Source organism: Hyperolius riggenbachi, chromosome 7 (assembly GCF_040937935.1).
Source record: "Hyperolius riggenbachi isolate aHypRig1 chromosome 7, aHypRig1.pri, whole genome shotgun sequence".
Classification (NCBI taxonomy): Eukaryota; Metazoa; Chordata; class Amphibia; order Anura; family Hyperoliidae; genus Hyperolius; species Hyperolius riggenbachi.
In genome coordinates this window covers 269779734-269805973 of record NC_090652.1, presented here as the reverse complement: position 1 = coordinate 269805973, position 26240 = coordinate 269779734, and the positions used below count along the sequence as shown (strand labels likewise).

At 43.6% G+C, this 26240-nt stretch overlaps 1 protein-coding gene across 5 annotated transcripts in view; it reads left to right on the top strand.

Annotated features, from left to right (window-relative positions):
- The window catches only part of TANC1 (tetratricopeptide repeat, ankyrin repeat and coiled-coil containing 1), a 324590-nt gene that overhangs the window by 51545 nt on the left and 246805 nt on the right, over nucleotides 1-26240 (top strand). The window contains exon 1 of one of the 5 annotated variants that reach the window (XM_068245711.1): nucleotides 18562-18580. The exons of the other annotated variants lie outside the window; for them this stretch is intronic. The gene's annotated coding sequence lies outside the window, so the exon portion shown is untranslated. Of the gene's footprint in view, nucleotides 1-18561; nucleotides 18581-26240 lie in introns of those variants that run through there. 5 annotated transcript variants of the gene reach the window in all.

Sequence of the window (26240 nt, the reverse complement as noted above, 5' to 3'; positions counted from 1 at the left end):
TGTTACTTGAATGCCCTAGACCAGGCATGTCCAAAGCTTGGCATGGGAGCCAAATGGGGCCCGCCAAGCCTTTTCTCGTGGCCCCCAAAGCCCTTTACAGTTGTTAAACCCATGTGGCCCTCAGGCGGTAGCTGCAGTGCCACATGCAGGGGCAATAAATCTGCAGTGTGTCTACTTCTTGTTTTCATTAAAGCAGACGTAGAGATAACACCCTGTGTTTACAAATTAGCTGCTCTGCCAAGGCAGTTGAGATTCCTGAGCTGACACTGCTAATAGATCAAATTGCATTTGTGATTAGTCACGAATGATGGGGAATTAGACAGGCTAAACTCTCTAAATACATATAGGGTGCATTTCTGTGTGTTTTGCTTTTGTCCTATGCAAGAGTTCAGGTCCACTTTAATGCATTTTACCCGGGAACTTTGATTGTTACACACTGCAGCTCTTTATGATGGCAATTTCATACTTAATAAAGAATATCTTGGGTCTTTATCGCAGTCTACATGATATGACACTTATTCTACTAAATGTGGCTGAATATCGGATTTTGCTTCTACTACCTCATAGCTGGTCATTTGTCACCTCCTAACTGAAGTAAGGCCATATAAAGGAGGGATGGGGTGGGGGGGGGGGGGGGGGTCAGTATGCAATATATCTCTGCAATTACTTCAGAGCTCTTTATTATAGTTTCAAGTTCTTGAGAGGGAATATCCGAGTGTAGATTGACCCAGAATGTGGATCATAAACCTCCTTCGCTATTCAGCACGTTGGTGTGAAGTTTGAGGTATGAGGAGGGGCTTCTGAGTCATACGGATCCTGTGAGATGAAGGTTTGACAGAGACCTCTGTGTACCGAGGGATGATGGCGTATGTCAGACACCAAGTTCTTTTTCACTGATTTACTTACTGACTGAGGGAACAAGTGACGTGTGTTATCCTCTAGCATGGGTGTAATATACACCATTTATTATGTTTGCACGCATCTCTTCCTGAATTTAAAATATAGTCATGAGGTGGACAAATTCATGTGAACTGTAAGTACTATTTGAAAATTTTTAGGAGCCAGCTCCGTCCATAAGACCTCTCTTAGATGGATGGCTGCAATGCATGCTGGTTGGGGAGTTCAGCCTCTTGTCTGCTGGCCATGAGCGCCTTTTGGCAGCAGACCCCTGAACTGGGGCCAAAAAAAAAGACTGAAGCTCACGGTGGGCAACATTAGCTTTGCAGAATTGTCCTGGCAATGCTCGTTGTCCTCAGGGTCTCCCCGTCACTGTTTCCAGTCGTCTTCATAGTTCACAGAATCCTCCAATTATGATAATTATGAAATCGAGGACGCTCCCCCCCAGTGACAGGACATTCCTCGGAATTGCTCAGGTGCAAGTTCTCCACCACATGAGCAAAGCGAAAGCAAGTGCTTGTTTATGGGCATTTTTTTTCACCTTGCCGACACTGTGCAAAACGTGGGCCTGCGCACTTCAGAATAGCTCTGTGTCACTCTGAGGAAGCTATGGGGATGCTCTGTCACTCTGAGGAAGCTATGGGGAAGCTCTGTGTCACTCTGAGGAAGCTATGGGGAAGCTCTGTGTCACTTTGAGGAAGCTATGGGGAAGTTCTGTCATTCTGAGGAAGCTATGGGGAAGCTCTGTGTCACTCTGAGGAAGCTATGGGGAAGCTCTGTGTCACTCTGAGGAAGCTATGGGGAAGCTCTGTGTCACTCTGAGGAAGCTATGGGGAAGTTCTGTCATTCTGAGGAAGCTATGGGGAAGCTCTGTGTCACTCTGAGGAAGCTATGGGGAAGCTCTGTGTCACTCTGAGGAAGCTATGGGGAAGCTCTGTGTCACTCTGAGGAAGCTATGGGGAAGCTCTGTGTCACTCTGAGGAAGCTATGGGGAAGGTCTGTGTCACTTTGAGGAAGCTATGGGGAAGCTCTGTGTCACTTTGAGGAAGCTATGGGGAAGCTCTTTGTCACTCTGGGGAAGCTCTGTGTCACTCTGAGGAATCTATGGGGAAGCTCTGTGTCACTCTGAGGAAGCTATGGGGAAGCTCTGTGTCACTCTGAGGAAGCTATGGGGAAGCTCTGTGTCACTCTGAGGAAGCTATGGGGAAGGTCTGTGTCACTCTGAGGAAGCTATGGGGAAGCTCTGTGTCACTTTGAGGAAGAAGTTTTAAATCAGGATGATACCATTTATTGGCTAACTACAAATGAATAAGAATAAACAAGCTTTCGGCCTTGCAGCCTTCGTCAGGTTTATATCCTGTTAGTTTGCAAGCTGGTGGTACAGACAGCTTATATACATGCAACATCAAAAGGAAAAACAGATATTTTTTTCAAGCATAAATACATCATTAAGATGCCTTAATACAAACAGACCATCTAAATGGGGTAAGATAAGGATCCTTGTTTACTTTACTTTATTGCTCCCAGACCTGGTATTAGGATTGACCCAGAGGTATCGTAAATTCTTAGTTCACAAGTTCAGCTAGGGTGGCTGAGACAGTTCATATATCATCCATCTCATACCAATATAGAAAGTTGTTGTCCTTATTCAGACCCTTCTGCACAGCTTTGAAACAATTTATAAATTTTGTTTCTGCTATTAATCGGTCATTTGACGTTTTGAAGCCGCCCTTCAGGGCAGTGACACGAAGATCATCCATGCTGTGTCCGTTGGACCGAAAGTGTGTAGCAACCGGGAGTCCAGATTTGGTATCATTAATAGTGTGCCTGTGTCCATTCATACGTTTGCGCAGAGTTTGTGCAGTTTCTCCCACGTACATAACATTGGGGCATTTAGCACACATGATCAGATATACCAGATTGGTGGACCCACACTTTGAGGAAGCTATGGGGAAGCTCTTTGTCACTCTGGGGAAGCTCTGTGTCACTCTGAGGAATCTATGGGGAAGCTCTGTGTCACTCTGAGGAAGCTATGGGGAAGCTCTGTGTCACTCTGAGGAAGCTATGGGGAAGATCTGTGTCACTCTGAGGAAGCTATGGGGAAGCTCTGTGTCATTCTGAGGAAGCTATGGGGAAGCTCTGTGTCACTCTGAGGAAGCTATTGGGAAGCTCTGTGTCACTCTGAGGAAGCTATGGGGAAGCTCTGTGTCACTCTGAGAAAGCTATGGGGAAGCTCTGTGTCACTCTGAGGAAGCTATGGGGAAGCTCTGTGTCACTTTGAGGAAGCTATGGGGAAGCTCTTTGTCACTCTGGGGAAGCTCTGTGTCACTCTGAGGAATCTATGGGGAAGCTCTGTGTCACTCTGAGGAAGCTATGGGGAAGCTCTGTGTCATTCTGAGGAAGCTATGGGGAAGCTCTGTGTCACTCTGAGGAAGCTATGGGGAAGCTCTGTGTCATTCTGAGGAAGCTATGGGGAAGCTCTGTGTCACTCTGAGGAAGCTATGGGGAAGCTCTGTGTCACTCTGAGGAAGCTATTGGGAAGATCTGTGTCACTCTGAGGAAGCTATGGGGAACAGGGGCAGTGCCTTGAATTTTACAAAGCTAATCAAGTCCATCATGAGCTTAATTTAAAGGACTCGTGAGGCGAGACTTATAATCTATTTTTACTCACCTGGGGCTTCTTCCAGCCCCTAGCAGCCATGTCAGTCCCTTGCCACAGCTCCGGTCTTCCTCGGTGTCCTGCTGGCTGCCCGTAAAAAGCAGCAGCCCGGCAGGCCTTCTGCACCTGTGTGTCCGCATCATTTGGTGCATACTGCGCCGACCCGCTGCCAGGTCGCCGCTCTGTACGGGTGGCCGGCGGGACATTAAGAAGGACCGGAGCTGCAGCAAGGGATTGACATGGCTTCTAGGGGCTGGAAGAAGCCCCAGGTGAGTAAAAAAAAAAGTCTTTAAACGTCGCCTCATGAGTCTTATAAAGGACACCTGAAGTAAGGTATATGGAGGCTGCCATATTTGCCTAGCTGTCTTGCTGATCACTTTGGCTGCAGTAGTATCTGAATCACACACACAACCACAAACAAGCATGCAGCGAATCCAGTCAGACTTCAGTCAGAGCACCTGATCTGCATGCTTTTTCGAGGTCTATGGCTAAAAGTATTCGAGGCAGAGGATCAGGAGGACAGCCAGGTAATTTGCACTGTTTAAAAGTAAATAAATGTCATCCTCCATATCCCTCTCAGTTCAGATTTTTCCCTGGTTAGGGAGTACTTCCACGCAGTTGAATTGCAGAGTTTGACAGGCAGTGGAGTTTCCTGGCAGCAAAGAAACACAAGATTCCATGTCTCAACATGGCCGTAACTGCGCTCAGATGTGACTGAATATGGTGGTGGCCTTTCTACCGTCCACGCCGAGAGCACACCCAACGCATAGGAGCAGCTGGCAGGTGGGGAAATTGCTGCCTTCAGCCCCCCATATGTAACAGGGCTGAGGAGTCTGAGCAATTTTGGGTACCTTGAGTCAGTCGGTGGTTTCATAAACTGAGGAGTCAGATAATTTTTGCACCGACTCCACAGCCCTGATATGAAAATGGCCTAACAAATAGAGGGAGACCAAATGAGCGTTGGATGCTAGCTGCTGTTAATTTTTTTTAGGAGTCTTTGCTACCTGGTTAATGGAGTTGGTAACGCTCTGGTGTTGGCTGCAGTGTCATTGGTTACATGTGGCTGTACCTTCTTTACCTACACTCACCTAAAGGATTATTAGGAACATTATTATTATTATTATTATTATTATTTTTTATTTATATAGCGCCAACATATTCCGCAGCGCTTTACAAAGCACAATAAGACGACAAGGGGAACATAGATACAACTAACAAATATACAGCAGAGTTCCAAGCAGCACAAATATTGTTACAAAAACAGTAAACATTAGGAGGATGACCCTGCCCTTGCGAGCTTACAATCTAATGGGTAGTTGGGGACACACTAGGTAAGGGGGTGGAGGATGGATGAGGCAGTGATTCTCCACCACACTGCTTAACCTCCACATGCTCATGCCACGAACATCATACTAATACAGTGTTTGACCCCCTTTCGCCTTCAGAACTGCCTTAATTCTACGTGGCATTGATTCGAGCTTTGTGACATGGTGCATTATCCTGCTGGAAGTAGCCATCAGAGGATGGGTAAATGGTGGTCATGAAGGGATAAACATGGTCAGAAACAATGATCAGGTAGCCTGTGGCATTTAAACGATGCCCAGTTGGCACTAAGGGGCCTAAAGTGTGCCAAGAAAACATCCCCGCACACCATTAGATCACCACCACCAGCCTGCACGGTGGTAACAAGGTATGATGGATCCATGTTCTCATTCTGTTTACGCCAAATTCTGACTCTATCGAGACTCATCAGACCAGGCAGCACTTTTCCAGTCTTCGACTGTCCAATTTTGGTGAGCTTGTGCAAATTGTAGCCTCTTTTTCCCATTTGTAGTGGAGGTGAGTGGTACCCGGTGGGGTCTTCTGCTGTTGTAGCACATCCGCCTCAAAGTTGTGCGTGTTGTGGCTTCACAAATGCTTTGCTGCATACCTCGTTTGTAACGAGTGGTTATTTCAGTCAACGTTGCTCTTCTATCAGCTTGAATCAGTCGGCCCATTCTCCTTGACCTCTAGCATCAACAAGGCATTTTTGCCCACAGGAGTGCCGCATACTGGATGTTTTTCCCTTTTCACACGAATCTTTGTAAACCCTAGAAATGATGGTGTGTGAAAATACCAGTAACTGAGCAGATTGTGAAATACCAAGACCGGCCCATCTGGCACCAACAACCATGCCACGCTCAAAACTGCTTAAATCACCTTTCTTTCCTATTCTGAGATTCAGTTTGGAGTTTAGAATATTTGTCTTGACCAGGGCCACACCCCTAAATGCATTGATGCAACTTCCATGTGAATGGTTGATTAGATAACTGCATTTATGAGAAATTGAACAGGTGTTCCTCATAATCCTTTAGATGAGTGTATATACCATAGTATCATACACCCTTCCCATTATTCCTTGTAAAATAAAAGGTTAGTCAAACCTAAAATGTAACCAGTGTATTATTACTTATACAGGTAAATAAATTCACACTGACACAGAAGTGACAGATTAATGGCCGTGGCATTTTTTTTTATTGGTTAATCATAAACTAAACACAACTTTAAACATTTTTGCAAAGACCATTAAACTAGTAAGCATTAACTCCACCACACTGCTTAACCTCCACAGCTCATGCAAAGTTATAACCGAATGAGTTTCATATCTCCTGCTCAATCATCTCGACTCAAGCAGGTCAAATAACGTGAAAAGCGCAGCCATGAAAGGGTGGGTATACACTGGCAGGTGTAATTAATCCAGCAGGTATACACTGGCACTGTGGCCTCAGGAGGCACCCTGGTCTTGATCCTGTTTTACCCCATGCAACAGAGAAAACACCCCAGTGACTAGGCCAACATCAGTTTTCTTGTATAGCAAAATCGCTCCCATCCAATAACCACACAATTTACTGCAGCTAATCGCAGTGCACTACATACGCTAATCCCTGAAGGTGCCCTTTAAAGTGAACTATTGCACAGACCAGAAGGAAAACCTAGGGAAATGCACCTTGTATGTATTTAGAGAGTTTAGCATGTCTAATTGCTCCTTATCTGTGACTTATCGCAAGTGTAATTTGATCTCTCAGCTGTGTCAGCTGGCTGCCACAGCAGAGCAGCTGATTTGTAAACACAGAATGTTAACCCTGAATCTGCTTCCATGAAAGAAAGAAGTAAACACACTGCAGATTTATTGCAGGATTTGTATCAGCTGTAACAAAAATGTTTTTCTGTAAAGGTGGTTATGTTGTTACTTATCTTAGCTTCTAGCAGAGAGGAAGTTCTGAGTTGAGGTCCGCTTCAGATGCAATCATTCAATCAGATTTGCAGGCTCATAAGTAATCTGAAGGTAATTATCGATACTTCCCATAAACGGGTCGATTAGGTCACTTTTTCTCTTCAAATACGATTGTAAAAAAAACATTCCAATCGACCATGGAATCTTTTGCTGTCATTATTTCTTCGCATAATACAAATTTTTCTATGCTATTCGATTGAAAAAAATCTTTTCGAATGATGACATCTGAGGAAAATATTGTACCATTAAAGTGTAACTGCGGGGCATCAAATAAAAAATCAACTCTTTATCTTTATCTGGTAAACAAGTAATAGGGAGACTAACCAGGCAATCCAAAAGTTAAAATCGCTATTACTTTTCTTGTTGATAAATGATCATTCTCCAGTTTACCTGACTCTTATTTGATACTTACAAAATTTGGTACACAAAAAGGAAGTTGCAGGGCATGCTGGGTTGTCCTTTTTTACTTCTCTATTTACCCTCAGACTTGACTAATGCAGCCTGATTGCCTGAAGCATCTTTCCCTCCTGTTTTCCCCTCCCACACCTCTGTTCCTCTTTGATTGGCCAATATTTCTCATGCTGAGACAATGCACTTTCTATAGTGAAGGGCCGGCAAATCAGGCAGAGGAGACTAAGGGAGGAAATGACATCAGAATTGGCTTAAAAATAGCCACACTTAAAGAGACACTGAAGCGAGAATAAATCTCGCTTCTTGTCTCATAGTCAGCAGGGGCATGTGTGTACCTGCTAAAACGCCGCTATCCCACGGCTAAACGAGGGTCCCTGACCCCCCAATCCCACCCCCCCCAGCAAAATCAACGACCAATTTGGTCGTAGATTTTGCTGCTCTTCAGGCAGGGCTAACGGCTGCAGCCCTGCCTCTCAGCGCCGTCTATCAGCGGCGCGTCGCCGCCCCTCTCAGCAAAGGAAGACTGAGAGGGGCGGGGGAGAGGCGGAGATACGCGCCGACAGACACGCGTGAGGCAGGGCTGTGGTGGTTAGCCCTGCCTTAATCCGGAAGAGGGGATGCGCTGCTCGGAGGGGATTTCGGGGGGTAAGGGACCCCCGTTTAGCAGTGGGATAGCAGCGCTTTAGCAGGGGCACACATGCTCCTGCTGACTATGAGGTCTGAAGCGAGATTTATTCTCGCTTCAGACTCTTTAAAATGGGGAATGCTAAGAAGGATTTTCTCTTTTTTTTTTTACTGTAGAAAAATTACTCAAATCAAAACTTGGACAGTGCAATACATATGTTATGTAAGTAGATCAAGTATTTATCTACTTATATATTTGTTTGTTTTTGTTCCTGAGCAATTATGGCTTACCGTTCCTCTTTAATGAAGTACCTGCTAATGATTGTACAATTTTACTACTTCTGTGTAGTCAGAGAGACTACCTAAAGTCTCCAATCACAGTGAAATTGTACAATCCAGATTGTATCATTAGTGGGCACCTTTAACCCTTTCTTTGGTCACACAGTCCGTGTAATGCCTTCCTGTGTACACATGCTATATGAAACTTGGCTTAGGTGGCCGATAACAGCGGCCTCTGCCGAGAATGTAGCATGTGTACACCGGCCCCCGATGCCCCATAACTCCTTGGCCAGTAATCAGCACAACCGAGCGCTTGCCAAGATCATTGTTCTCCCCACTCACTCCGCTTACCGCGTGATGTCATTCGCGCCGCGCTGCGAGCCCTCCTCCCCCCCTCATAGCAACATAACATGTCTGTAAAGCCTCAGCCGTGCAGTGTCGCCCTAGTCACTGTCAGTGACATACCTCACATGTGTGTCTGAGACTGGCAGCGTTCATGGAAAAAGTGCACTCAAATATAAAGTGGTATGAAACTCAGCATTTCCTCTTTGTTCTAAAAGATTATTTACAGCATAAAATCTACTACCACAAAAAAAATTGTAGCAGAACAGCATTCAAACAGTTAAACACAGCAGTTTGTTCTTCAGTGGAAAGCTCCATGCTTCACTTCAGTGTTCTCCCCAGATTTTTTTTTCCATCCGGGTGGCATGAAATAGTAGCCGGGTGGCATGAAAAAGTAGCCGGGTGGGTTGAGATGAAAATGCAGGGCAACTCTGCTTACAGCATAGGAGGAGGTGAGGAGGTGAGCTGATGACAGCCGGGTGGTCACCAAATCTAGCCGGGTGGAGCACCCGGCTAAAAGAGCCTGGGGAGAACATTGCACTTGAAAGCTTCTAGCCGCATCCGAAGAGGTGATAACATTATCTGTTGTTTACATTCCTTTGTCAGATACATTTAGTAAACATTAGCAAACTGCCAAAACTCAAGTTGTACTGAGCTGAGAAGTGATCACTAGACAGATTTTAATATATACATACAGCAGATATGCAACTAAATGCAATGACAGCTTTCAGAGCAGATAAACTGTACTTTGAGAATTTGTAATTCGTAAACACAATGGCCTCAATTCGCTAAGCTTTATCTAACACTTTATCGAACGTTTGATAATTTACCTCATGAGTAAAATCTTATTTTGAATTCACTAAAATGTTATAGATTGAGCATTTTATAGATAAAACATTCGATAAATCTATAACACTTTTGTGAATTCAATATTAGATTTTACTCATGGGGTAAATTATCAAATGTTCAGTAAAGTGTTCAATAAAGCTTAGTGAATTGAGGCCAATATTACTTGTGCACAAAAGCAACTATGATAACGGTATTGGTAATAAAAAGTAGGAAAACCTATTTTTATTGAATGTTATGTCAGAAGTTTTATCCCACTTTTAAAGAGCAATACTTTATCGTATGTCCAAAACCACACGTTTTGTACGTACAGTAAAACATAAGTTCAGCTCTAGTCTCTATGGTGCGGTGATGCCAAAAGGTCCAAATCCAGGAATATATAGAATTCTTTGGTGATAAGAATAAAGGTGGCCACTAACGATCTCTAGCAAAAAATCGTTTGAGCTATCAGATAATTCTGATCGGAAGAAAAATCGTTCACTACACCATCAAAAACCAATCTTTGCTTCATATCCATCACAACCAACAAGAAAATCCAAATTTTGGTTTGACGAAAATCCAATCGGACGACTATTATTATAATCGTTTGTAATCGATTGTGCCCATCAAATGAGATTAGTTACAACCAATCCGATCAGAATTTCTGATCACTCGAATGATTTTTCTCTAGGAATTGGACCGTTAATGGCCACCTTAAGAAAGGGAACGGTGTCAGAGTTGCAACTGAACCACAAATTGCTCATAGTTCTGAGACCTCCTCTGTTGTGCTGAAGAGAAGCGGCAGCCACACCCAGCAGGTAATATGAAAACCTTGTCACGTTACCTGACAGGCAGGGGGAAGCCACACAGCTTCTGTTGCATCTTTTCTAGCTCTGTAATGATATCGGGCCATAAATAAAATTGCTTAGCTGAGATGTTTAATACGTCTTTATGTTTACCTGTGCTGCAGGGCTGGGATTGCCCCTATCTGTATGGTAGTATAAATTTCACTGGAATGCATTATCTGCGATCACAATCGATGGTGTCCCATATACAGGTGTGTTGTATACGGAAGCTTAGTGACGGCCCTGTTACCCGATAACACCTTGAATTTATATTGGCAGCTTGCCAACCGCCTGCATTCATTCTTGTCATAGAGTAGATGGAATCGGTGAGACCTGTAAAGTGACCCCATGTGACACGCCCTGCCATAATCTGTACATATAGGCATTCCACTCTGCAGAAGCCATAGAACTTTGCAATGTAAATTATGTATTCTAAAATTCATTTCTAAGAATAGGTTCTAAATTGATATAGAGGTGCTCTAGAGAGAGGATGAACAAACTAAAGTGAGCTTAGCTCCTCATACATAGTAATATATTGGGGAATTTTATGTGGGATTTACTCTCCATGTGTTTCACTGAACAATCCAGTCAAGTGTGTGTAATATGGGGTCATTTACTTGTCCGCTGGTTTGACCTCCATTTGTGTCCCCAACTGGAGCCAGTCGCACAGAGCAGCTCATTCACTTATGCTTCCTGTCATTTCGATCTCCCGCCTAGCTGGACATAGCATCCAGTACATTTCAGCACCATTCCCCCGACCTCTCTCTCTGCTGGAGAACCTCAAGGCTCAGATCTAGGAACCCTTCTCTTCTAAAGAGTCTCTTACCTGGTTTCCATTGCAGCATCTCCAACTCTCTCTGCTAACTACATTAACAACTCACATCCTGACTGTCTTAATGCTGTACTCTTCCTTCATGTCCTCTAATTGTGTAAGTGTAGTAGTTGATTTGAAACTCATTCAAGTCTCACATCGACACACAAACCACCTCCATCTAAAATACATCGACATTTACCCTTTTCCTTACTTAGGACACAACCTCAATATTTTCCAACTTACCTATGTCTCTACAGTCCTATCATGAATTGTGTATTAACATCAAAATAGGCAAAAGAGGCACCATACCTTGGATAAGAGCACCTTTATTCCTTGAAAGTATGCGGACACAGAGACATGACAGTGGGGGTAAGAGAAGGTCTGACAGCTTCCTCGATCCATCCACGATCCATCTTTCTTTCTGCCGGTAGGTACATGCGAAGAGAGCGAACGGGAAGTCATGCGATCGCGATACTTTCTGCGGAGTCGTCGGGGATCTTAAAGAGAATCTGTACTCTAATTTTCTTACAATATAAAGCATACCATACTATTCCTTATTTTCTCCTGTGCCCCTCTGTGCTGTTTCTGCCGCTCCCTGCTGCAATCCTGGTTTGTAATTAACAGTTTTAGGCAGTGTTTACAAACAAAAGACTGGCTTCTAACCAGAGTATGATAGGCTGAGAACAGCTCACTGTGTGACTCATGCAGAGCTTGGAGAGGGTGTGTAAAGCTTCTGCCAATGACAAGCAGTGCTGCACATTCCACCTCAGCCCGACAGACACGACAGAGGAAAGGAGATAAGATTTATTACAGAGACAGTGCAACTAGAAAAGGTTGCAGTAAGACAGAGCACATTAGAACATCTATAGGAACTTATAGCATAGAAGAAATAAGGCTCAACATTTTGTTACAGAGTCTCTTTAAAGATCCAATCCCCCCTGACGGTCGTTGCACATCGCTAAACGTCATTCATGTAATCAAACAAATTGACGGTTGTCGGAAAAATTGTGTAGTGTGTGCAGGCCTTTATGACAAACTAGTTTCTGCAGTGCTCATACCTTGAGCATGTATCCTGTTGGCGTACACTCCCAGCATCCCCTGTAGCATCTGATGCCGGGCTTTGTGTCTACTTTTTAGTAATTAATGAATTGTGTATTTAACTGCATCCCTTCAGTGTTTATGTAACTGCATGTACTATGCGTTCTCTTTTGTAAAATGCCGAACAAGATATTGGCATGATATAAATCTAAAATAACCATTTTCAAATTAAGAAGGTTAAATTTAAAGATCTACTTGTACTCAAAGTAGACTTGTATACAATTATACACTGGCCCAAAAAATTAGAGACACTGTGTAATAAGTTGATCCACCTTTTAGCTCTGATCACAGCTGATATTGTTCTTGGCGTGAACTCAATAAGATATTGATAACGTTGCTGAGGAATGTTGGCCGATACTGACATAATGGCAGCTCTAAGTTGGGTCAGGTATGATGGTGGCATCTCCAAGCTTTGAACTGATCTTTCGACTTCTTCCTACAAATGCTCAATAGGATTGAGGTCAGAGGACGGAGCTGGCCATGGAAGCAGGTCGAACTCTGATTGATGTTCCTCAAACCAACTTGAGACCACGATGACAAGGGCCCACAATAGGCATCTTTTTTGCTATTTTTCTGTGATAATGAAGTTTTTTTTTATCAACTGCCACTCTCTAAACACCCAGGGAATACTGTTTAAAAGAGTTGTTGTTTCAGAGATGCTATCACCAGCTCTTCTTGCACCGACGATCGTTCCTCATTCAAAGTCAATGAAATCTTTCATCTTACCCATTTTGACATTAAAGCGGACCCAAACCAAACAATTTTTTTAATTCAAAATATTTAGTTGCACCACTCTGACACATACAAAGATAAATAAACACTCCTTCAAGCCTATGTGCATTTCAGTGCATGCTTTTTACCCTTCTCTTTTCATAACTAGGGTTATACAGGTGACAGCCATTACTTCTGAGCTTAGTAGGAGGTTTTAGATCAGGGGTGTGTTTGTCATCAGCTATCCTCCCTAACAGGGGTGTCGTCTATGTGAAATCTCACACAAGCTGAGATCACCTCCCCTGTGACATCATCAGTAGCAGCCTGTGTTTTGTTTTTTATCTCCTCCACCAGTCTGCCGGATTCTGTCCCGGCAATATGAAAGGAAGGGAGGGGTTCCTCCATTAAATGTAAAATATTTTGTATTTGTCATCATGCAGCTGAAAAAAGGCTGTTATTTATTCTTATAATTTAGAAAATAGATTTAATTTCTGAAATCTTGTATTTTTAATTTGGGTCCACTTTAACTACTGTGATACTACTTTGCTTTATGTCACTCTACATACCTGTTGAACTGGTTTATTTTCAAGTAAGGGATGTCACTGATTTTTCGCCACACAGTGTATATACTGTATGTGCCACGTTCTGCATCTCCAGTTGCTGGCAGGGTAATAGGGAAGTAGTTGTGCGTTTTTTTTTTGTTTTTTTTTTACTATCAGTTCAGGTTTTGATTAATTTCACATGTCTGACTATAAATCATTACGTAGGCTATAGTTTCACTTTAAGCCTATCAGTCCTGTTTGATCTATGGTGCACATTTGTTTCTGATTGTGGTTTTTAAATGCCTTTGTAATTTTGCTAGCAGGATGTACGCATTTATACTCCATTCTTCTTGTTTCCTGTTTCAGTATCTTTGCGGTTACCTGTTTAATACTCGGTATCCTGTGATGACATTAAACTATTTATTTTTTAAGCTAGGGTTTTTCCTTTTCCCTTGCCCTGCGTTGCGGAGTCTAGGAAGCTATGGAAGAAATCGACATACATTCTTGTCTGTAATTTTATCATTTAGTGAATGGAGTAAGGCCTGATTGTTGTCGTTTGTGAGCAGCCAAGCATCAAATCGATAAAAAGGAAACAGATGCTGCGTAGTGAGCCAGTAATCAGCAATTAGCTGGCAGCATTCTTCCATACGAACATGGAAAATCGTAGCTTTGGGCACACTGTTTGGTTTAAAGAAGATGAGGTAGATCTATTTGGAAGACTTTGATGTACATGAAGGTATTTGTGGAAATTGGGATCGATGAAGATGTGGACAGTTGAAATGGGTTTATATGTTGCGGTGGTGGGTGTTGCGGAGTGGAGAAGACTCATGTGTTTGTGTTTATTTAGTGACTGAAGCTTGAAATTGCTTCCAGCTCTCACTAAATCCTGCAGATATTTCACAGTTTACTTTCACCTCACAGTGGGGTGGGGGGAGCTCTGGATTCCCTTTCTTGACAGGTCATGGAGTGTCAGAATTCCACTGTAGTTCATTATTTAGATGGGATGTGCAGCTGGGGGACGTAGTCACCACCTCTGCAGTATGATGGCAGAAAAATGGATTGAACTTACAGTATCTGCTGAGTGAAAGTCCTGTCACAGGGCAACCTTTTCAAGAGGAACTGTCGAGAAAATCTTAAAATTTAAAACACATACAAATAAGAAGTACATTTCTCCCAGAGTAAAATGAGCCATAAATGACCTTTCTCCTATGTTCCTGTCACTTACAATAGGAAGTAGAAATATGTAATTACCGACAGATTTTGGACTAGCCCATCTTCTCATAGGGGGTACTCGGAGTTTTCTTTATTTTTCAAAGCACTTCGTGAATGACAGTTGCTCCTTCCAGCTGCCAAAATAGTGTGCAGCGAGCAGGGAGGCTGGCCAGCATCTTTGTATAAATCTGTTTTCAGGGAATGTCTTTATAAAGAATAAAGGCCATGCTGAGAATCCCCTATGGAGAGATGGACTAGCCCAAAACCTGTCGGTAATGTCAGATTTCTATTGCTTACAGTAAGTGACAGCAACATAGGAGAGATGTAATTTATGGCTCATTTTACTCTGGGAGAAATGTACTTCTTATTTGTATGTGTTTTAAATTTTAAGATTTTTGCGACCATTCCTCTTTAACTGCACTGTCACCCTGCAAAGAAACCATGACATATTGAGTTATTCATTTAGGGACAACTGAAGTAGGAGGGATATGGAGGCTGCCATATTTATTTCCTTACAGTTGCCTTGCGTTCTGCTGATCATTCATGCATCAGAAGTGTCTGAATCGCACACCTGAAACAAGAATGCGGCAAATGCAGTCAGACTAAAGAGGAACGTTACCCAAGGACTGACCTTCGTTCCAATCAGTAGCTGATACCCCCTTTCCCTTGAGAAATATTTACCATTTCTCAAATAGATCTTCAGGGGGCTCTGTATGGCTGATATTGTGGTGAAACCCTTCCCACAGTGTGATGTCAGGACCATTGCTGTGTGTGAACCTTGTTGCATTGTGGGACATACCCGCTTTTTCCAACTGCCAAGCACGCAGTATCTTTCTATGTGCAATGGACATTCCGTACAGATCACCTGACAGAACTGAATATGTCACCACCTGTGATTAAACTTCAGACTGTAAATCAGGGAGAGGACAGATTATACAATGGGCAAACACTGACTAAATAATTTATAGTGTACAGTGTTCTCCCCAGAATTTTTTTCCAGCCGGGTGGCATGAAATAGTAGCCGGGTGGCATGAAAAAGTAGCCGGGTGGGTTGAGATGAAAATGCAGGGAAACTCTGCTTACAGCACAGGAGGTGAGCCGATGACAGCCGGGTGGTCACCAAATCTAGCCGGGTGGAGCACCCGGCTAAAAGAGCCTGGGGAGAACACTGGTGTAAAAAAGTAAGCAGTTTTATTCATTGTGTGTTTTTCACTACAGTTCCTCTTTAAGTCAAACATCAGATCTGCATGCAGGGCAGCCCTGCAGGTGCCATACATATTCCTTTACAAACAAATGGCAGTTGCCTGATGGTTGTGCTGATCTAGGTTTCTGCCCATCCACCAATCCCTCCAGCCTCAGTGTCCTTTGTATAGATGGCTCTATTTTAAAGCCCAGTTCCAGGGCATCATTTTATTTTACATTTAGAAAAGGGTTAGAAACTTTTGAGTCAGGCTGGAAAACTGTATTGTTTAAGAGGAAATGAATCTGCCCGCCTCCATATCACTCTCAATTTAAGTGATCCAAGCACCATTTTCAGCACCCAGGGCATTTCAATAGCACATTAAAATACATATTAACAATTTGGTTCATAACTAAAGAAACTTTTTACATTTAAATATTTGTAAGTAGCTTTTATTGCTCTACTTCCATGACCTGCCATTTGCAGAAAGATCAGGCAGATCAGGACTGCTGTAATTAGCAGTAGCAATGAGCAAACACAAGCTTTCATTAGCGTGAGGGGTAGAACACTGTGCTTCAAACAGTTGAGAGTTACACTTGATACATTCTCACCTTTCTCTGTATAAATAAAGGCGCGGGGGGGGGGGGGTGTCAGCTGCTACAGCTTTTAGAAACCAGGACACATTGCAGAAAAGGAAAGCTTTTTGGATCCCTTTAAAGCCATACGATCCGATTCTTTTTAGAAAGAAGTCAGCGATGGTGTATCCATACTTTTTCTGGACAGGTCTTCTTTAATTAGAGCCCAGGAGCATGCAGTCATCTGCGCCCAACCCTCCTCCCCCCCCCCCCTGCGCTGTGTTGACAGTGTATTTATTAGTGGTAATAATTATAATCGGTTTCCGCATCAGGTATCCTCTGTCCACGCTCCTAAGAATGTTCTTGGATGTCTTCCCCCGGACTTAAAAAATTTAATTAGTTGAAGTATTTCATTCCTAAAATACCAGGCCGACCAGGGAAATTAATATGGAAGTCATGATCTGCAATCAAAATTCCTAATAATAAAAGAGGTGAAATCAAAACGAATAAAGTATCTGTCCGAATCATCTGTTGTGCAGCTTTTGGAATAGTTTGTGTATGGAGGCCGTATAGCTGCAACTTTATATGAGGTCCGTGCTGAAACGTCGGGGAGGTTGCTGGCCCTCGGCAAGTAATTTGATAATTCCAGTGGAGATTTCCAAACAGAGGGGTTATTGTGGAGGAAATATGATATGCCTTGGAATATACTAATTAAATGGGTTTTCAAATTATTGTCGTGTTAACAGAGCCGTAAAAGAGGCCTATTGTCAGCCTGAAAAAAGTGCATGTTTGAATTTGCCTAGATGAGATTTTTTTTTTTTTTTTGTAAGCAATAAATTATTAATATTACAAATAAAAGTGTGTCATTTACTATTTCTGTTAAAATGGTGTTTGGAGAACTAGACACAGATGGCGTTTTTTGTGATCGAGTGCTGCAATTTGGCCTGTAAACCTTTCTCCCTCCTTTAATTTTTTTTTTATTCCTAAACACAACATTTCGTTTTCAAAGTAAACACATCTGGAAGTTGAAAGACATTGCTTGAACTTTTCGCTGGGGTGAGCCTTTGAATTTTAAGGAAATGATGGCAAATATTTGTAGAAAGTCTTTAGGGTTTGGGGGACAGATTTGTAAAATGGAGCCCTATTAGTTGCTTTCTGGCTTTTGTTCTGGCTTGAAGTCCTCTGTGCCAATTCTCGGGATTGCGGTCTCTTAAGGTGGTCATATGCTATAAAATGATTTTAATATATCGGATGTTCGGTATAAATCTTTACTCTAACAAAATATGGATATTCTGATTGGTGTTAACTTATTGATTGAGCATTGATCCAATGCTTCCATTCCTTATTGTGTGGTGGGATTCGATCAGAGAGGGAGCTTTCTGATGGTCGATCTGGTCGCAGATGAACAGGAGTATGGCCAGGTTAAAGTATCCTGAGTTGGACCTCGGGTCAAAAAACATACTTGCCTAAGAGGAAAGCCTCTGGATCCTGTAGAGGCTTCCAGTGTCGTCCTCGCTGCTGCTCGCTGGGACCCTCTGGCCACGCTCCTCTTCATGCATGTATGTGGCCATGCTGCACCCACACAGGGGCATGGCCACAATCGTGCATGAGGAGCGTACCTTGGATATTCAATCCAACCAACTCCTTGTCCGATTTCTTTTGGGGATCCACAAGCGGCAACGGAGGTCCGGTGGACAGCTTGGGAAGCCTCTACAGCAGTGGTTCCCAACCCTTTCAAACTCGTGACACATCGCTCCAAACGTTGAGATGTCCGTGATTCATCACATACGTATACATGAGAAATACTAACAATAATCATGAATTGAATGAAGGAAAAGAGGCCTAGAACCTTTTTGAAGTAAAAATAGAGAATAGGTGGGACAGCTGGGCCTGATGTAAAGCACACAATTTTTAGCAGGGGATGCTGGGTGGGGATAATGTGATGCTGGTTAGAGGTGCTGGGTGGTGATAATATGATGCTAGCCGCGGGTCCTTGGTGGGGATAATGCGATGCCGAATAAGGGTACTCGATGGGCATAATGTGATGCTGGCTGCGGGTGTTGGGGTGGGCATATGTGATGCTGGCTGAGGGTGTTACAGTAGGTGGGTGGATTTTATTATTTTTTATTACTAGTCCTACTCTAACTACCATCACACTACACTACAGGAAGGGAAGGGGAGGCAGAGCCGCAACACGATAGCCGAGGGAGCGACGACACTTACGTAAGGCTGCCACGACACATGGGTTGGGAACCGCTGCTCTACAGGATTCAGAGACTTCTCTCTTTTTAGGTAAGTTTTTTTTTTTTATTTGCTTCGGTACATTTTAAAGGTCGTTCAACGCATCACATCGGTAGATAATCATTCATAAACAGTAGTGTGTGCAAAGCTATAAACTATTCTTAAATGTCAATGAATCTACGGTGCTTGTCCCACTTTCCTCTTTGTCTAACAATTAACGATTGTTTACTGTATCGCTCATCAACACGTGTCGCATTGATATCTTGAAAGAAAGATTGTGGGATGATCATTTGGACGAGTGATTCATACAGTCTTTCAGTGGGTATGTAACTTAATGGCTTTGTACTGCATCAAGCAACAGAAAGCTAACAAATGCGGTGCAATCAGTATTTAGCCACATTCCTGCTGGGATCTGATTATTATTATTTAGTATGTATATAGCGCCGACATCTTCCGTAGCAATGTACAGCGTATATTTTCACTTAACTGTCCCTCAGAGGGGCTTATAATCGAATCCCTACCATAGTCATATGTCTGTATCGTGTAATGTATGTGTCGTAGTCTAATTTAGGGGAAAGCCACAGACACAGGGAGCACATAAAAACGCCATGAATAGTGTCTAGGCTGGGATACGAACCCGGGGACCCAGTGCTGCAAGGTGAGAGAGCTTACCACTATGCCTTCCTGCTGCCCACCTGGTTGATATTAAATGTCAGTCAGGGCCGGATTTACCATAAGGCACTGTAGGCACATGCCTACAGGCGCCTGATGAAAGAAAGGTGACTCACTCTGCTCCTTGAGTGCCTCCTTCTCTCCTTCCCTATGCAGAGTCCTCAGCAGAGTGTAAATGAGAGGTTACTCACCCAGTTCTCTGCATTCCAGTTAGGGGCAACTTAATAGTTAGGGTACTACTTGCTACCTAATACTAAGGGGCATCTGTAGCTATTTATTACGGGCAAGAGAAATAAGGTGTAAGTGACAGCTGGGACAGCCAGCACAATTGCAGTGCAGTTTGGCGGGTGTTTGTAGTTTCATGAAGGGCGAAATCTAAGGTGCCAGGACACCTTTGCCTATAGGCTCCTGTGAGGTAAATCCAGGTCTGGTCAGAGTGCATTGCATAGCATATGTCTAGAGACTAGATTGTGAGCCCCTCTGAGGGACAGTTAGTGACAAGACAGCATACTCTGTACTAGGCCTGAACGATTTTAGGAAACAATTTAATTGAGCGACTGAAATTGCGATTTCAATTCACAATTTCCTTCATATCAAGCTTTGTTCCCCCTCTTTGCCTGTTTGTTCCCCCTCTGGGTCTTTCTCTTGTCCCCTTTGTGTCTCTGTACCAGCTCTTTTTCTCTCTGTCTCTCTCTCTCTCTCTCTCTGCCAGCTCTGTCTCTGTGCTCACTCGGTGTCTTTCTGTGCCTCCTCTGTCCCCCAAGCTGCATCAGTTCTGGACATAGCTTCAAGCACGAGTCCAGCGATGCTCGTTTATCCACTTCGCCTCCTGGAGGCTCTAAAGCACGGAATACTTCCTGTATGTCATGTGACATACAGGAACCTGGAGTTTTGCCAAGCACAAGAGCCGGCAGACGGCGATAGAGGACAAGACAGCGTTTCGACAAATGCGGAAGGTACGTCCAACGCTGCGGGCCACACGCGCCGGGACTTTGGGGACGTTTGAAGCTGCTTCTTCAAACTTCCCCATGTGGAAATGACGTGATTAGGATAATTGGCGCTTTGACGATTCCAAAATTGTGATCTTGGTGATCGCGATTTTGATTTAAATTCGATTTATCTTTCATGCCTACTCTGTACAGCGCTGCGTAAGATGTCGGTGCTATATAAATACTTGAAATAAATGTCTAGCATGAGCGCTGCCCAAAGGAAATTACCATATTACAGCTGGCTTTATTTTTTCTTACTGCAGGTCAAACATTGAATGTGGACGCCTCATTTGTTGATGTGAAAAGGCCTGTTTCCTCACTGCAGTTCAATAAATGATGGCTGTGAAGGGAGGTGACAGGGTTTCCTGTCCGATCCCTCATACTGCAGGCCCTGTCTGGGACTGTGTTGTTGAAGCTTTGCAGATACAGATTGCGGTGTGCACGCCATGATCTAGCTCCCCTTTTATCACAGTGGAGATGTGGTGTGTGGCCTGGATGTATTTTTAACTGAGATAAGAGAGGAATGGAACGATTACCGCAGTAGATATCTCTCTGGTGGAGTGCGTGGGACAGGAAGGAAATGGCATGCTGGGATAGAGGGTGACCTGAAATATTAAAACGAGGAGTGGCTTGAAACGCTCTGAAATAACATGAATGTTATTGATGTGTGAAGCATACACAGATAATTAAAGCTCCAACCCAATTTAATAGAATTGAATTGCTCTTAATACAAATTATTTAAAATTTGTTGTCGTTTTTATTTTTATTTATTTCTTACAAAAGTTGGCATTTTAACAAAAAGAACAGTACCAATTTGCAGCACTGCATATTTTCTCAGTGACTGACCTGCTCCCTGCTTACTCTTGACCCTAAACCACGCCTCCTCTTGGCCCATGGGGTATAAAGGGCTCCCCCCTATATATAGTGATTGGTCAGCCAGCTGAAGACACACCTCCCTGCTGACTCATAGCCTATCAGAAGGCATGACTTCAGGCTGAGTGTAAGGAGGGATGAGTAGGCAGCTAGCCATTTCTGAAGATTTGAGACCTCATGCAGTACATATTTTTCTTGTTTTGTTTTTTTTTTGCAGTCTGTATCATGTTTCCAAAGACTGCCAATCCTCTTCAGAAACCTTTGCCTACATTGCCGCTGCCCCCCAGCTAAGCAGCCACAAATTGGGCAGTAGCTGCTAAGCTGTTAAAACAGCGCAGGAGATTTGGGCGCAGCCAGCGCCACCATAGGCCTAATAGGAATTACGGCTATAGCAGCGCACAGGGAGTAACTTGGATGCCGTCATAAGACAGAGCGCAAATTACTTTTAAAATACTGTATTTCGGCCCCTAGCAATAGCTGGAACCCAAAGTACATCATTCCCCACTATCTATGGAGGGGAAATGGTAATTAACACACCTGGGGCTTGTGCAGGAGCAGAATGAGCCGTATATCGGCTTTATCCTGCACTCAAATCTACCGGTGGCATATTCGAAGGTATATGTGGCTCTGGCAGTGACTCTGAGGGGGGCGGAGGGGTAACTTGCCTGGAGCGATGACACCAGAACAGGTAAGTATAATTGGTTGTTTAACTCTGTTTGCTGAAATGCGTGTTCTCTCCCAGATCCGTTTGGACTACGTTGGTTGTGATTTGTGTGTGCCTAAAAGTTTCTGGTGTGAACAATTATCAGATGACTGTTTACATCGCTTACATAACATGTGAAGCTGTTGTGATAACGCTGGCACATGAGGCTAGAAGGGTGTCATTACAATCCCGGCTTGTGTTCTCAGCACTGCTGAAGTGAGAATGTCTCAGAGCATGTGATAAATGACTCATGCACATGTCCGCTTTCCCTTCCTTTTTATTATGCTTCATTCTAACCTGATGCAAGAAGAACAATAGAAAGAGCATCTGAAAATGAACACAGTTTGAAGGCTAGGCCTTTCCTCGTATTAAATGCTGCCATTTCCCGTACGTGTCTTGGAATTTGTTACATATTTTATTCATGTTACATTTGTCACTCTAATTACCAATTCTGTATTGTGTACCAATGCTGTGTTTTGTAGATTGGTGTATGCGTACGTGTTAGGCTGCTGGTGAGTTGGGCGCAGGGCAAACCGAATGACTGCTCTCCCTGCTGCCTCTAAACTCCCAGGTGGCGTTAAATACTATTCCCCCTCCAAGTCGTAGCAACTCAGAGGGAGGTGTAATGTGGGGTCTGGCAATTGATGGATCACCGAATTACTCTTGCGTAGAGAGCAAGAGTATGATGGCACCCAGCTTTGGCGCTGAGCTGAGCGCCGAAATTGCCAGCTTCATGGTGTATACTATTGTCTGTAGTATTATGTACCACGTTTGTTTCCTACTTGTACAGCGCTATGGAATATGTTGGCGCTTTAATATTCAATAGTAGTAATGAACCTGTAGCCTTGCAATACGCATGCATGCAACTTTGACCTGAGCTGAGGAATCTAGCCCCGATCTCAGTCTTCATGCATGTGTATACACCACAATGTTCTCCCCAGAATTTTTTTTTCCAGCTGGGCGGCATGAAAAAGTAGCCGGGTGGCATGAAAAAGTAGCTGGGTGGGGCGAGATGAAAGAATGCAGAGCTGGCGCTTTTCTGCACAAATCTGCTTACAACAGAGAAGGACGTGTGCTCACCAAAACTAGCCGGGTGCTCACCAAAACTACCCGGCTAAAAGAGCCTGGGGAGAACACTGCACCATAAGTCTTAAACTGAATGTAAAGAAAACTTAAGATCACGACAACAGGTACAACATCATCTGTCAGATTGGAGGGTGTGGACTACTAAGTGATAAATGTATTCTGCTTTTTGGATTCAGTCAACAGTAATAAAGGAACAGCAGCCAAGAAATACAACAGAAGCTGAACATTGGCAGGACTGAAATGAGATCTTTACGCAAGCACAGGAAATATATTGAAGTCTCTAAGCAAACAGCATTTTTAGACTTGTGGAAGCTTTTTAGTCTTTTCAGTGACTTTCCATTGCTGTGAAAGCCGCATGGTAACAAAGCTAGATAGGAAGTGTACTGATGCCGCAAAACTTTTGTACTAAAGATGACTTTTGCAGATGTCTTGTATAGCCAAGAATGTCCACAAGTGGATTGTTGACCAGATATAGAAGCATGAATGACCCAGATGGCGCACATTATGAGACATCCCTCCCATGGTGAGGGGGCGTGGAGTCGGTACAAAAATCATTCAACTCCTTAGTTTATGAAACCGTAAGGTCCGTACACACGCCGGACTGGAGGCAACGACTGGTCCGTCGTCACCTCCCGCTGGGTGGGCATTCCAACGACAGTCCGGCATGTGTGCGCACTGTCGACGGACTGATACGGCTGATTCTGAGCGATCCGCTGGGCGGATCGCTCAGAAACAGCCGTATCAGTCTGCAGACAGACTGTACACACGCCGGACTGTCGCTGGAACGCCCACCCAGCGGGAGGTGACGACGGACTCGTCGTTGCCTCCAGTCCGGCGTGTGTACGGACCTTAAGACTCCAGGTACACAAAATTACTCAGACTATAGGTACCTAAAAAGAGGAGTCCTTCGACAAGATTCCCTAACGCTGCTACTGCCTATACAGTGCTTCCTAGTGGCTGGAGCTCTGGCGATTTGAGTCTGCCAAGAGAAAAGTGCAATATGACTGTCTTTGCTTGCAGTAATGTCTGGATCAAACACTTGAAACAAGCATGTGGCTAATCTAGTAAGACTTCATTTAGAAACCTCTGATCTGCATGCTTGTTCAGGATCTATGGCTAAAAGTATTAGAATATTGTCAGTACTGCCAGGCAACTGGCAATTGTTTAAAAGGAAAAAAAATGCAGGATCCATATCCCTCTCACTTCAATTGTGCTTTAGACTTGCCTGTTCGTTCTCAAGCATTTATACGCCTTCAACTGCACATTGCCGTACTGACAAGAAGGTTGAGGGTAAGTATGTGCACCCTATGGGAAGAAACACAGAGACAACGGGAGCCCAGATGGTGCAGTACGTCACAGAGATTGATGAATAAATTAAATGGTGTTGAAATAATACTCACAAAGGCGGGTTGCAGAAGGGCAACTGACCACTGCAGGCAGGTGGAGATGCACAAACCCGACTCCACTCTGGGTACCAGGAGACCTGGCGAAGGTCGCTCTCTTGAAAATACTCTTACACACTGGCAAACTAGGTAGTGTCAGAGACCACCAGTGGTCAGGTGTAGGAGCACCCCACGGATGGGGTGAGACACAGTAAAAAAGGGGTAAAGAGGTGCCCAAGGTGAATAAAATACATTAAAAGCAACTAAAATATAAATAAATGAGGTGGCTTACCTCAAGGAGCCTCTGAATCCGACTACCGGCATTTAGTGGCACTTTATTTGGCCTGAGGAAGTGGGCGAATTCCCACGAAACGAGTTGCCTGTGCTTTTTTTTACTAATAAATATCCATTCCTATATGGGTGTGTCATCATTGAGGTAAGCCACCTCATTTATTTATATTTTAGTTGCTTTTAATGTATTTTATTCACCTTGGGCGCCTCTTTACCCCTTTTTTATTGCCGTACTGAGTACTCCAATCTTCTCAGTTATGCGTGTAACCCCGGTTCATTTTATTGTTTGGGGGATGAAATAGATCACTAAGGGGTTAAGCAGATCTGCCAAGACTTCACATGTTGGTGCTTTTTATGCGAGTTTTGATGACTTTCAGATAGGAAACAGGATATTGACATTACATGCTCAGAGCTTCAGGCCATCTCTGTTCATCTCGGGAACACATTTTTCTGTTTCTGTTTTAAGGAGTATTTGTTTTGTTTTTTTGTAACCTTTATTTTATGATTCATTGTCCAATGAGCGGGCTCTTTTTAATAGCGAAACATACTAAAGTTAGATGATCGTGAAACTTTCTATCATAGCCTGATCCATCGTGACTTCTACATCCTTAACCCCCCCCCCCCCCCCTCCGCACATGATAGATCATTGAAGCAAGTCGATCATAAAACTACCATAAAGCTGCGTGCTTTATATGGTTCGCATCTTGTGTGCCGGTGTTTTTGGTTTATCCCAGTGGGAAAAGAGGAAATTGAATCCAGGCAGAGTAAACCGTGCCGAAGCATTTCTTCCCCATTGTTCTAGCTTTTGTTTTTCTAAAGAGACTGTTTAGTGATTGGTCCTTTATTTTCATGGAAAACTTTGCTGAAAAATATTTTAATGTGAGAGCTTAAGGAAACCCAAAACTTTCCGGGGAGGGTGTAGATAGAGCCAGGATGGGTTTGGACTACTGCCAGGTATCATAAAGGACAAGAGCTAAAGGAAACAACCAGGGCTGTGGAGTCGGTACATAAGTCATCCGACTCTGCAGTTTATAAAAACTCCGACTACAACTCCGACTCCAGGTACCAAAATAACTCAGACTCTCCGACTCCTTAGTCTAATACTTACCAGGGCTGTGGTTTGGTACGAAAATCATCCGACTCTTTAGTCCAACTCCAGGTACCCAAAATTGCTCCGACTACTCGACTCCGACTCCACAGCCCTGGAAACAACAATAACATTTTTCTCTGACAGGAGGATGATTTATAGTTGCGACCCTGCTGACATGGGATCTAACCCATTCCATTGTAATCTAAATCTAGGAAGAAAAAACTTTGGTTCATTTTGGCTTTTTAAATTTGTTTTTTTATTTACCGGTATTTCATATTTAACTACATCAGAAATATAATTATCTTATATACTCGCGTATAAGCCTTATTTTTCAGTACTAAAAATGTGCTCAAAACTTACCCCCTCGGCTTATGTTCGAGTCAGTGGAGTAGAATAGATGGTGGCGCAGGTTTTGTTACTGGCAGAGGAGCGTAAGGATTGTGCACTAGTGATCCTGTTCTGGCCAGCTGGCTCCCTGTTGTGTCTGTACCCCGCAACCCCTGCAACATGGTGTGCAGACTGCACTGCTCAATACTACTTGTGTCTCCTGGCTTGTAGAACGTGCAAGCAATGTGCCAGCGGTGCATTTGACCAGGTGTTCTTCCTGTGTGGCAATCACTGTCTC